Genomic DNA, 14,380 nt, shown 5'->3' on the forward strand with positions numbered 1-14,380 from the left:
GAGTGCTGCAGAATTATTGACCACTTAGGGTTCTTTATCGTGCACCTAAATCTAAGATTTCTTCCAGTATTTTTATATACGGTTCGTTGATGCCCTGATTCTGTTGTGCCTGAATGACTGCTGCCATCTCGACCGAATCTAATGCCTTCTCGTAATCTCTGACGGCTATATATAGGGGTTGGTTATATTCCGCGCATTTCTCTATCACTTGATTGATAGTGTGAATGTGTTTATTGTCGAGTAGCCTGTGCGGAATCCTGCTTGGTCCTTTGGTTGATTGAATTCTAATGTCCTAATTGTATTAGCTATTATATTTTTAAATCGCTTGTAGACAACGGAGAGTAAGTAGATCGGCATGTAATATTGCAAGCCCTTGACGTCGTCTTTGTTATGAATTAAGGTGATTTTAAAATTATTCCAAGATTCTCGTACCTTCATCGTCAAGAGACACTTTCTATACATGGTGGCCAGTTTTTCTAAAACAATCTGTCCAGTGTCTTTCAACCGATCTGATGTTGCCTGATCCTAACCAGCGGCAATTGCTTCTTTGCGTTCCCTCTAAGGATTTCTTTACTACCCATGTCGTTACTGGTGGGTTGTCCGATTCCTCTGGCCTACTAATATACTTCTTACGTTGTCGTCCTCGTTGTCCTGGCTCCTGTACAGATATTTGTAAAGCTCCTCAGCTATTTTAACTTTGCTATCCATATTGACAGTGACTTTGCCTTCCTCATCCCTTAGTGCATACGTCCGGGTTTTGCCTGTGCGCAGTTTTTCTCTTGACCCCTTTGAGGCTTCGTCCGTTCTAGAGATGGCCAATAAAAGGATGGGACGAAGTCAGTCACGTGCGAGCCGGGCCGCGTGTTTGAGACCTCAGCCCTGCAGCAAAAATAAATAAAACGATACAACGTGGCTTCCTAGATGAAGTCCAGGAGCGGTCTATACAAATCGCGCATCCACTTGGAATCAACGTCAATCGACGCTGTCGACGAGCGTAAGGTGAGGTTGCGATATTTACAGAGTACTCGAGAGTACTCGAGAAACTGATTAGACCGCGTGCGCGTCGCTCGCACCGCATATACATGTATATAACATATTGCTACGGTATGAGCCGGGTCCGGGTATGAGCCACGAGAGAAGAAGAGGAGGTTGAGCTGCTTCAACTTATGGACGCCATCACCACCTATCATTGCCTGACTTCATCTGTAAATAAACACAATTAACCTCGATCGAACCGTAACAGTTTTGTGGTGGAGGTGCTGGGTATCGAATCAAGCATCACGGTTCTGCAACCGCCTGATCTATGCCGAAGCCGCCGCATTGCTCGACTTCCCCCGTTACCACTGGAGGTCGACATGTCTCGCGGAGAAGACGGAACCCGGAACTACGCAGCTGCAGCCACATCACCAGTTCCAGCAGCACCTTTGCTACCTGCTTCGGTCGCAGCTGGCCCTTGGCAGCGTCAGCATCTGATAGAGCCTCGTACCTTCGGAGACAAATCTGGCGAGGACGTGGACGAGTGGCTCACACACTACAAACGGGTGAGCAATTACTACCGTTGGGACGCGGCAACTCAGCTGACTAACGTGGTGTTTTTCTTGACGGACACGGCACTAACATGGTATGAGAACCATGAGGACATCCTCACGACGTGGGATCGCTTCGTGTCCGAAGTAAAGGAGTGTTTTGGGGACTCCGTGGCAAAGAGGAAGCAAGCTGAACAAACGCTGCTGCAAAGAGCCCAGGTACCAAGCGAAACATGCACGATGTACATTGAAGCCCTATTGAAGCTGTGCAAGACCGTCAACCCATGCATGTCCGAAGAAGACAAAGTCGGCCACCTGTTAAAAGGAATCGCCGAGGACGTTTATCAATTCCCATCGGCAAAGACAGCATTGCTACAGTAGCTGACGTCATATGGCACTGTCGTACATTTGAGGCACTGAAGGTGCGGCGTATCGCTCCGAAATTTGGCCGACTGCCGAATGTGATCACAGTCGCGAGTGTTGACGACTACGCACCTTTTGATCTTGCGTGTACAATACGCGAGATCCTACGTGAAGAACTTAGTCGACACGCTCCCGCGACGCCTTGTGAAGCTGCACCTATGTCGGTTCCCGCTCAACATCATGTTTCCATTGCTGCAGCGGGCGTCGAGGAGCACAACTACGGTTCTGGCGCACCACCGAGGGCGCAGCGCAATCACTACCAAGATTCAAGGTACGAGCGCCGCTTCAGTTACCCTCGTCAGCCGGCCGCCAGCTATCAGGGCTCGAATGACTATACACTTGTGCCACCGCGTCGGGGCGATGCTTTCCAGCAGTATAATGTATATCGCCAACCTCCTGTGTGCTATAGTTGTGGTGCTTCCGGACACATAGCTCGATTCTGTCGTCGGCGGAGTGAAGTGACATCGCGATACGAGCCACCGTCAGCATTTCCTCGTGGCGGCAACGCTTACAACGATCCCTGGTCCGCCCCACGACAGGACCCCACGACAGGCACCCCACGACAGGAGAACCGGCGTGGTAGCTCTCCCGCTTCTGATCGCAGCTTGACACCTCCATCTGCCCGACCGCGTCGCTCGCCTTCACCTCGACGGCGGCTGTCGTCACCGCCACCACAGGGAAACTAGCCGGCGCGACCGATGGAGGTGAGGTCGCACAAAAGGACTCGACTCATATGCCTCCACCAGTTACCATGTTTAAGAACAGGATACACGTTTCAATAGATGGACTAAGTGCCACAGCTTTAGTGGACACCGGTGCGACGATTTCAGTCATGAGTGTTTCGTTCAAAGATCGCATTGGCCGCAAAGTTATGTTCCCCTGCCAGGATTCTACCAGATTTCGTGGCGTCGGCGGTGACGTACTTCAACCTGTAGGAGTCTGTACCGTTAACGTGCTGTTGGCAGGAACGGTGTTCCCAACTGAGTTTTTGGTTCTGCAGCGGTGTACGCAGGATGTTATTCTCGGCATTGACTTCCTCCAAGAGTGTGGTGCTTTCGTCGACTGTGGTACCGGTGAGCTTTCTGTCAGTGGTGACATTGTTCCTGATCTCTTTGACGAGCCGACGCCTGCAGCAGACACACTGATTGTTTCTGAAGAGCTCACAGTACCACCATGGTCCATGAGGTCAATCGCCGTATCTTCCTCAGTTGCGGCCGTGACATCCTTTGATGCCGTCGTTCAACCTCTCATGGCTACGTGTTCAAAGAAAGACATAATAGTACCTCGTTGTGTGGTATCAATTCATAACGGAACAACGTTTCTGTGGGTGTTTGTTCGCCAGTGCCGGTTATTCTTCCTCGAGGAATGAAGCTCGCGCTGCTCGATGATGCCACGGAGAGTTCTATTGCTGCCATCGACGACGAAAAAAGTGACAAACACTTAACGATTTCCAAACGCAGTTGCTCCTACGAGACGCACATTTTGAGCATGGTCAGCAAGACGCTACAGTCATATGAGCAACAAACGCTGGTTCAGCTAATAGAACGACATGCGTCCGTGTTTGACTTTGGCGAAAAGGAGGAGCGACTGTCCTTACCGTGTTCGCGAGCCCAGCACAGGATTGATACAGGCTCTGCTCATCCGGTTCGGCAAAAACCTTACCGGGTGTCGTCATCGGAACGGAAAGTCATTGCTGACCAAGTTCAGGATATGCTGCACAAAGGCGTTATTGAAGAGTCGTGCAGCCCGTGTGCAGCGCCTGTTATTTTGGTTAAGAAGGACGGCTCTTGGAGGTTCTGCGTCGATTATAGACGATTGAACGCCCTGACTAAAAAGGATGTGTATCCGCTGCCTCGGTTCGACGACGTCATTGACTGCCTGCACTCAGCTTCTTACTTTTCGTCACTTGACCTAAGATCAGGGTATTGGCAGATCCCTATGCACCCTGCCGACAAGGAAAAGACCGCATTTGTGACGCCTGATGGACTGTATCAATTTAATGTTATGTCGTTTGGGCTTTGCAATGCTCCCGCAACTTTTGAAAGATTTATGGATTCGATTCTTCGTGGTCTTAAATGGGAAGTGTGCTTGTGCTACTTGGACGACGTGGTTATTTTTGGACGCACATTCGACGAGCATAACGCCCGCTTAAGCCTCGTTCTGGACTGTGTCGAAAAGGCTGGCTTGGTTTTGAACTCGAAGAAGTGCCGCTTTGGTGAACGACAGGCATTGGTCCTCGGTCATCTGGTCGACAAAGATGGTGTCAGGCCCGACCCTCGAAAAATTGAAGCAGTCAGCACCTTTAAGCCACCCAAGTCTGTAAAGGAACTCCGCAGCTTTCTAGGGCTATGTTCTTACTTTCGACGCCTTGTGCCGAAATTTTCGGACATCGTGTATCCATTGAACAGCCTCTTGCGAAAAGACAGCCCATTCGAATGGACACCTGAATGTGATGCTGCATTCTCTCAACTAAAATTTATGCTAACGTCAGAACCTCTCCTTCGTCACTTTGATCCATCTGCGCCTACTGAAGTGCACTGTGACGCAAGCGGTATTGGCATCGGAGGCGTGCTCGTTCAGCGCCATAATGATGAAGAGCATGTGGTCGCCTATACGAGTCGTTCTCTGAGCAAGGCAGAAAGGAATTATACTGTGACAGAGCAAGAATGCTTGGCAGCTGTTTTAAATGCGAAGCATTTCTTAGCGAACCTTTGGCACTTCGAGCGTTTATATCTACGTATCTATCTATCTATCTATCTAGCCGCCTACATCTGGGTGCTCTCATGGTCGCCTCCTTAACTTGGTGTAGACCAAAATTGCATGGGAGGGTAAGATGATTTGACGAATATGATTGTCGGGTCATGACATGAATAACGTGAAAATAATGTCGCGTACGTCGTCAAACCCTTTCCACTAGACACGTGTGGCACATACCCGTTTGCCACGGGCCGCGGTGTACCGGTATGCGCCACAGGTGATTGACAGTTTATATCTACCCTGGAGCGGCGAGAACAGACACTGGTAACTTAAATGCTAGAGCGTTAAGGAAAACCAACATCGGCAGCGTTGACTCGACGAATGGAAAGAATAAAAATTAGGATCCCAGCAGGAATCGAACCCAAGCATTCTGCGTGGCAATCAGGTATTCTACCACTGAGCCACGCCAGGTCTTTAAACTGGTTTGGAAAAACAGCCTACGCAGGCGTAATCTCGATGCGACGTCAATTGTGGTTGTGGTGCTTGCTATCTAATTTCGCAAGAAAGCAATGACCACTACATGATACTCCTACGATACAGGCCTCGTACCAGATTAACGTCTGTGGTTCTAGTGTTGGGTCAGCTTTTATACCAGTCTAATAAACACTGCGTTTTTATTCCTATGATTCAGCAAGCTATATTGAAGTATTGCTCGACCCGGAGGAATGCATTAACAAAAGTTACACATCATATCCACATCACCGCCCCGTAAAGTGCACTTCGTCCACTAGAACGACGCAGTGTCCTCTTCATTTCTTACAAGGCTGGGCGATGGCCTCATGCTGACCGAGGATGATGCCAGATTGATTGACAGCCGCTTTGTAGACTAGACTACGTAGGCCACATACGCCCAGGTAGTCTACGAATACGGCAAGCACCATCCACTGATGTTGGTCTACATAGCACTATGCAGGCCTACCAGCCTCAACGGCCTATATATATATACCTTACCAACGCGAAGGGTGACTTCAGGTTCCGACATGTCGCCGCTTCTATCGACAGGCAATTTGTCGACGAAATGACCGAGGCATCCACAATTTTCAACAGCTGTACTATACCTCATACTTCACTACACATGGACCCCTCGTCACCACGATCACGACTGGATCCAATAACAAGTCATGACCAGCTGCGGGTGCCCACTGACCACGGTGACGATGACCTTGTGCAAAAACTGTCAAGAACCTCTTCCACACACGCACACGGGTTCGTCAAACGTGCGTTCGTTTTCTATCATAAGGGACAACTATAAGCATTACATATCAGCTTACCGCTTCTGGTGTTGGTAATAGCCACGTTGCCATTGGCAGCGTTACCCAACCGTAAAGAACTGGTTATATAACACATATGGGGCTCTTCAACATATATGTGTGCGTATAAAATTTTTAAAAATCTTCAGCGTCATTTTGTGACGTGTCACTCAGTAAAAAAAAATTCCGCCACAGTCACCTTCCCGCCGCATACTTCGCAATAACATCGACTCCCACAGTACGTGGAATCTGCCGAATTTTTTTCTGTTCAGAAGTTTCGTTGTTACCTGTACACTCTAATCACGGTAACGTTTAGGACAGCATAAAAAAGACATGTAACCTATAATTTATAAGTTACATGGCTGTTACAGCAATTTTATCTTTGTGTTTTCTTCATTTCCCTCTCTCATAAAGGTTACATCGACAGTAGCGTGCCAAGTTAAAAGCTAAAGCACCGCGATGAGCATTGTAACCTTTAGATTGTAACTTATAAACGCGCAATGACTCATCCGTCAGGGGACCTACACTATGGAGTGGAAGTTTATTGATCAATGTGTCACATCGCGATCTGTCTTGTTCAAGGCTGGCTTTATCAATTGAACAGCGGATGATGTACACACAGAACGGGTCTTGACAGCAGAAAAGCAAATCACAGAAGCAGCGATTTTACATTGCGGCATACTGAGGCAAGCGATGGTGGGGTATGAACTAAAACTGGAGTTCAATAAGGTGAGCCCGCTTCCAAAACCCGTAATTTATGAAGTGACATAATCTGCACAGACATCGGCAGAAGCACAAGAACGAAACCTATCGTATGTTGGTCAAATGTTTGTCCTAAACAACTTATTAAGTAGCTCTTATATCTATTTTGCTTTTAAGCAGCAGAAGTAATTAATTTGCCTCCGGGAAGCTTCGCATATGGCGACAAGATAAAGTACTGTGAGCACACGACAACCGACCAAATTAAACTGACGATGCGATCGAAGAACCATCCCGTGGCGCGAGAAAAATATTTTTCCGAGACTCGCAATACAATTTATTCAAATTTCGCTGTCGTGTTGTCTAGTTTGTTTCTTTTTTTTTTCGCGTTATAATTAACGGATCGTAAAGTGCAGCAAACGTCACTGGACAACAAAGCACCAAACACGCTTAACCGTCATCAATTCGCCAACACGGGAGAAAAAGAAGCCGGTGAGTTCACAAAACAGCGTGGGACGGCCGCTCCAGTAGAGAGGCCGCGTAGAGAGATGTATGAGCTCGCGGTGAGTAACAAATGTGGCGTCCTCGAGGCGCCGCTTCAACTTTATCGAACCAGGGACGGCGTCATCTCTCCTAGGCTTTGCACAGCTTGAGGTGTATGCCGGGAAGAGCATTCGAATGCGAGGCGGTTGGTGCGGTTGTGGAAGTCGCGTTTGTGCAGTGCTGCTCTTCGTTTCATCGATTTATCCAGGTTTTACACTCCGCGCTTTGTTGACGTGCGTGGTCTAATCGTGTTGTGTACGTGAGTGGCGTGTAACTAGTGATACAGCACGCAAGGACAGTCATTAACGTGCGCGATCCGCCGCAAATCAGCCACGAGGCATTGCAACGGCCACGTTCAGTGGGCTGCGCGGCCGTTGCGACGAGCTGCATTGCTGATTCTTCGCTTGAGACTGGCAATTGTCGAGCGGGTTGCATCCGTTGTTACGTTGCCCGAAGACAGTAGTAAATGTGATTTGCAGGTAAGCAATATTCTCTCTTCAGTACGTTATTTGCTTGTGTATATGTACTTATGTCGCGTGTTTACATGAATTCATGCTCATGCTTACGCTACTGTACGAGATGGGTCGTGTCATACTTTTATGTTTTAAATAAATCGTGTCATACTTTTATGTAATGCATTGTTATTGGCAGTATTTGCTCTGCGTTTGACATTACAAGATGAGTGTTTGGGCGTATATTATCAAACATCCGACTAAGATCATTCGTTATCATACACGTTTACTGAGAAGAGATGAAGGACAGAAGTTTAACCCTTCTTGCTGTCGCCGTCTTGGTACCTTCAACACGCTAGATGAAGGCTGCAATCACGGTGTGAAATACTGTAGGCGGCATACACAAAGTGCCCCAGATCAGCTTTGCCCAGACGAGCTCTGCGTGCGCAGTAACTCGCTCCTGTCAATAGCAGTCTGGGCTGTTTAACTCGGCTGCGGTAGTTTTAGGTGGACGAGTGAGGGTTTAAGGCTGTAATGCGGGCTAATTGGTTGTGATCACTGGTGTTCATTTCGGTAGCGCAAAGAAAATTAGACACATTAAAAAAAAAAAGCCCTCGTAGAGTGATGTAGCGCGTCGCGCCTGTGCAACGGGTTTTTGTGTGTTTCCTTGCAGTAAAGTCAGTTGATCTCTAGCGCCCGTCCTGTCTACGTGTCCTCTCTTGTCTTTATAAATTGTTTTGCGCTACCGAAATGAATAAAGCTTTAAGTACACGAAAGACAATGAAATGGCGTTAAGAGTGCGTTTTAAGTGTAGTTTTAAGTGTCTTAAAGGAAATCACAGCATCCTTCCGTGTGTAGCTGAATGTAGCAAACCCGAGGCACTGAGCCGACCGAAGTAAACATTTAACACACACACACACACACACACACACACACACACACACACACACACACACACACACACACACACACACACACACACACACACACACACACACACACACACACAAAAGGACGTTTATGACGTGAGAAAATAAAATGCTAAATCCAGTGCTTTGGCTGAGCACGTTTCAGGGGACACGCAATCGACTGGGGGAAGGCACGTGCTCGCGCTAGAGAAAAATGACTGTCACGACGTCTTTATCTCGAGTCGCTCTTGATACCGACTACCCCGTGTGTGTGAGTGCGTACGTGTGTGTGTGTGTGCTCGCGCGTGCGTGTGCCCGTACGCGTGTGTGTGTGTGCTCGCGCGCGCGTGTGTGTTTGTGTGTGCTCGCGTGTGTGCGTTTGCGCTCGCGTGTGTGTGCTCGTGCGCGTGTTTGCTCGCGTGTGTGTGCTCGTGCGCGCGTGTGTGTGTGCTCGCGCGTGCGTGTGTGTGTGCGCGCGCGCGTGTGTGCTCGTGCGCGTGTGCGTGTGTACTCGCGTGTGTGTGTGCTCGTGTGTGTGTGTGCTTGCTCGCGCGTGTGTGCGTGTGTGTGTGCGCGCGTGTGTGTTTGCTCGCGTGTGTGCTCGTGCGCGCGCGCGCGTGTGTGTGTGTGTGTGTGTGTGTGTGTGTGTGTGTGTGTGTGTGTGTGTGTGTGCTCGCGCGTGCGTGTGTGCTCGTGCGCGTGTGTGCTCGCGTGTGTGCGCGCGCGTGCGTGTGTGTATGTGCGCGCGCGTGTGTGTGCGCGTGCGTGTGTGTGTGTATGTGTGTGTGTGCTTTTTGCTTTAGTCGGCTCAGTGCCTCGGGTTTTCAACGTCACCACGAATCAACCCAACCAGACGGGCATCCGTCAGACTTCAAACTTCTGCGTCTTGACCTAACTTGAAACCTTACCACAAATATATGCTGAAGTCATCTTCATTCCATAGTTGCACTCATACAGATCACAATGTACGGCATTGACAATTCAGATAATTCATGCTCATACGCTGCTGTAAGAGTTGGGTCGAGTCAGAAAAATAAATTGTCATGCTTTTACGCATTGTTGCCGGCAGTATTTGCTCTGCGTCGCTCGATTACGCCTAACTGCTTCGCTATCAAAACGGGGCAGCTGAGAATATGTTACGCGATAAGCGATACGCTGTGGCTTCACGATTTTTCAGATAGCACGAATGCCAGCAATCGTGCGACGTAGGAGTTCAAAGGGGGACATGTTCAGTGTGGTTGGTATGTCTTTCGATGTCCTTAGTTCCTTGGCGATAAAAATTTGTTCTCTGGCACTGAGATAACTTTTTTTGTGTTCTCGTTCTGTTCTAGGGTGCAAGCAACGTGTCATTGTGGTTAGAAAAAATGAATCAGTATACATGTGATTTAACTGTCAAAGCCGGAATGTTTAAAGGTACGTAGACAACACAAATGACTCTTTTCCCGCCATATTAAATGTGTTGCGTTGGAAATGTTTACAGCCTACATCCCGCCCAAGGCATGCTGGGATGATCTCCTATCAGGCAGCTTGGAAACTTCCAGACGCCGATATGCCTTACGTTCGGTGCAGCCGAGGTTATGAACTGTCAAGTGGAATATGCCCCTTGAGGAAAACAATTAGGTACGAGCATATTCAAGCTCCACGTGAAATGCCAAGTATGGTCACTGAAAAATGTAAATTGCAATGTTTCTGTTTCTAATCACCTGCTGTCGTGTTTCTGCTACTAAACTGTCACTTACATTATTGTATTGCTGACTCTTGTGCTAAACAGAAGTAAATTGCATTTGAGATTAACGTGCGTTTTCAAATAAGATTTTTTGTTTTCCGATAAACGTATTGCACAGGATAGTAGATTTGAGGAACGCTTATGTATTGGTCAAGTAACACCCTTTTTGGGGGGGGGGGGTTGGAGTATGCGTCTCACATTACGTGCTATCGGCAGTTGTGTGCAAAGTGGCAGTAACTGTTGGAATAGTGTAAAATAACGGTCCTCTCCATTTAGGATCGACTGTCCAGCGAGGAGATTGCGGAATCAGCAACTGACATATTGACTGATGAAACATGATGGTGCGTGCAGCAAGAGAGGGTTTGACTGCAGATCCTGACCACCTGCTCCTGTAAATTTGTACCAACCACAGGCGAAAACAAGAAGAAACGCTTTGAATACCTGCGGTCTTCTATCAGCTAGACAAGTCCCTGAAGCTATAAATCAATAAACTTTGATGTATTCTGCTTTGGAGGTATAAAGCAATCAAATATGAATTCTTTTCGAATGGTGCATGTTTTTTTTTTCTTCAGAAAATTTCTTGTGAGCACGCACAACCCGAGCAACAAAAGTAAAGGACTGACAATCACCCTCTTTTTGGCTGCCCTCTGGGTTTCAGCTGTCCTGCAGTACCAGCATTTATGGTATGCCGCACACACTAGTGTACTTCAGGAGAAGCACGACGCTGATCACGTATTATTTGCAGGGGGCTCCACTCAGTATAACAGCTCTACCCGTGGCCCACCCACCCAGATGTCGCCTAACAAAGGGTATGTGCCTCTTTTTTTCTTTCGATCTTCTTTCTGCGACACATTTCGGACCACTCGCTACACGCATGATCGGCCCAGCCAAGTGTCGTCTAGCAAGAGAAGCGTGGCTCTTCCTTTAGGGCTTCTTTCTGTGCACGCCTAACCTTTTGTACTTCTTTCTGCGGCTTTATTATGCAGCGTACAAATATGTACACAGAGTAATGAGAACTTTCACGGCGGTGTCATATGGCCTGCCGTGTCCTGAATACACACGCTGGAGCTTTGGAATAATTCTGGTACATGTCTGCATAGATCACGACAGTTGCGGTGTCCGTGGCAAGAGACGTACGCTTCCCTAATCGCAAGAAAAAACACAAAACAATTTCCTTTGGAGTTGGCTTAGAGCTTGCATGCATCATAACGTCACACCTTCGCCCACAAGCATCGCGTCGTTCAAATGCGGTCTGCCACTAAAACGATAATTAAGAAGAGCAGAAGAGCAGGTGATTGACAGATATTCTTAATCATGAGTTGTGCCATGTGTATCAGACAAGTATCCTCTCTTGATCCAATTACGTAGATGCTTAAGCATTGCAATTTGCATCTCTCGAGAAAACCGCGTTCCGGCTCTTGATATGCGCTCTTGGTATTATTGTATGTTTTGCGTATGCATACATTTGCATTTACTGCGTGTTTTTCTGATAATATCATTCAGCATTCGTATATAATATGCACAAACGTACCAGCCAGCTACTTATTACGCGTTGATTTCAGACATTTCTTTGGGTTTTGCGAGAAGTACGTAAAACTGACTTAACGTGGCGTATGGCAAGTGGTCTGTATATCAATTTTGAATATGCTCTACGCCGTGAGGAGCAGTGTTAATTCTCTGCGTACTTCTTTACCGCCTTCAGCAGCTTCCCTGCTTTGTCAACTTCCCATTTTGTCAGTATCCACGTTTCCAATGCTGATCCAATATTTGAAGGTGAACAAAATGGCAAATAGCCCTATAACAAATAGACGGCTGGTATTTATTATCGGATAAGACACAGTTTGATAAGCACGAATCACACAGTCAATGAAAGTGCACGAGCAGCAGAAAAATAATTGAAGTGTTATAATCACGCCAGCCTATGCTTAAACTGCATAGAAGTTGAACCAAGAGAGGATGGCCTGACACGTATACCATGATACTGTTATAAAATCTCTGGTCTTCACTGATATTGACGGGTCGCCCACATTTTAATAATAATGGCGGTTCATCATTGCTGTAGTGCATGCTAACTCCAAGTCGCCTCGAATATGCGAATGTCTTGTTAGCTGCCTCTTCTAATGAGCGAAGGCGACGCGTTTGGCCTCGGTCACCGCAATTGTCGCGTTCTATAAGCAGTCATGCACTTGATTTATTACAATGCGCCATCGCGTGTGTTCCGAGAAGCACCTTCCATGTGACACCTTCCGCAAAAGTTCGCATTTCTTAGCGTACGTATATGGACGGTGTATTAAAACCGCACAAGGAAGCGCGGAAAAAACACGAGGCATGCGCAGCACGAAGTGCGAAAGAGTGGAAGGCTGTGCTTCCGTTGCTGTGGCACAACTGGCTGATCCATGTGATGAGCGTAACCTCCTGGAATGCGTCGAAGAAAGAAGAGCGAAGGAAAGAAGAGGCGCAGAGCGGTGGCCGTATAAAATCTCATGCAAGCCGTTTTGTGTAAACACTATACCGTGTACTGTACAACGTAACCTCTATTTTTACGTGATGTGGCCGTATAAAATCTCCTGCAAGCCGTTTTGTGTAAACAGTATGCCGTGTACTGTACAACGTAACCTCTATTTTTACGTGAGAATGCTCGATACTGTGAACGGGTACTAAAGGTTACTAGATAACTTCTATTTTATAAGTACACAAATTTGTGAAAATGTGCACCTTTAGTAAACGTTACCGTGCTTAGAGTGTATGGGCGTCCGTTCACGATTGTAACCGACCATCATTCCCTGTGTTGGCTCGTTACCCTCCGAGACCCTTCTGGACGCCTTGCGCGCTGGGCTTTGCGGCTCCAGGAATTTGACTTTAATGTTTCATACAAAAGTGGCAGGCGTCATTCCGATGCGGATTGCCTTTCTCGTCTTCCTTTGTCAACAACGGAGCATAATGCGGACACCTCCGACATCTGCTTTGCTGCTCTCTCTCACACGTTTCCTGATGCCACTATCTTCCAGCGGGAACAGCCCAATGATTTATGTTTGGACCCGTTGTTCGCCAACGCTCGCAGTCCTAAGGGCAGTGGTCGATTTTGCATTCGAGATGGACTGTTATACAAGATAAATTACTCGGGTCATGGTGCGCGGTATTTATTGGTTGTTCCCGACAGTCTGAGACGCGACGTTCTCCGTGTCATGCATGATGATCCGACGTCAGGCCATCTTGGATTCATTCGCACCTTACACCGAATGCAGGAGCGTTTTTACTGGCCTAAAATGCCAACATGTACGAAGAATTACGTCTCGAGCTGCGACAAGTGCCAGCGTCACAAGCGACCCACAAGCGCTCCACAAGGACTTCTTCATCCTGTAGCGCCGCCCACTACGCCTTTCGAGCAAGTTGGTATCGACCTGCTAGGACCGTTTCCGCAATCTTCGAACAACAACCGCTGGGTCATAGTGTGTGTCGATCACCTCACCCGATATGCGGAAACCGCTGCGATACCATCCTCTACAGCCGCCTCCGTAGCTTCCTTCTTGTTGCGCTCCGTTGTTCTTCGCCATGGACCGCCTCGTGTAATTATTAGTGACCGTGGTCGCCAATTCGTCGCCGACACTGTGGAAGAATTGCTTCGCCTTTGCACTTCGCAGTTCCGCCACTCATCGCCATATCATCCCCAGACGAACGGGCTTGTCGAACGTACAAACCGCACGCTAACTAATATGCTGGCTATGTACGTATCATCGAAACACAAGAACTGGGATGATGTCTTGTTATTTATAACCTATGCTTATAATACAGCGAAGCACGAAACCGCAGACTTCACTCCTTTCTACCTGCTCTACGCTCGATCTCCGCGCAGTTGCCTCGACACAATACTCCCATTTGAGCTTTATACGAACGACTCAGTTGCCCAGACATTGTGCCGTGCTGAAGAAGCCCGCCAAATTGCTCGCCTGCGCACACTGGCATCGCAAGACCGATCCAAGCAGCGGTATGATCGACGCCGCGACGATGTTACATTCGAAAAGGGTGACTTTGTGTGGTTGTGGACCCCCCAACGCAAACGTGGTTTATGCCAGAAGTTTTTATCCCAGTATGCTGG

At 47.9% G+C, this 14,380-nt stretch overlaps 1 long non-coding RNA gene across 1 annotated transcript; it reads left to right on the plus strand.

Moving 5' to 3' along the window:
• Positions 1-7,556: 7,556 nt before the first annotated feature.
• On the plus strand, positions 7,557-10,800 carry LOC125757594 (uncharacterized). The gene is made up of 3 exons (XR_007415332.1): positions 7,557-7,677; positions 9,890-9,971; positions 10,561-10,800. It is a non-coding gene; the product is annotated as an uncharacterized LOC125757594 (long non-coding RNA).
• The last annotated feature ends 3,580 nt before the right edge of the window (positions 10,801-14,380 follow it).

Source organism: Rhipicephalus sanguineus, chromosome 3 (genome assembly GCF_013339695.2).
Source record: "Rhipicephalus sanguineus isolate Rsan-2018 chromosome 3, BIME_Rsan_1.4, whole genome shotgun sequence".
NCBI lineage: Eukaryota > Metazoa > Arthropoda > Arachnida > Ixodida > Ixodidae > Rhipicephalus > Rhipicephalus sanguineus.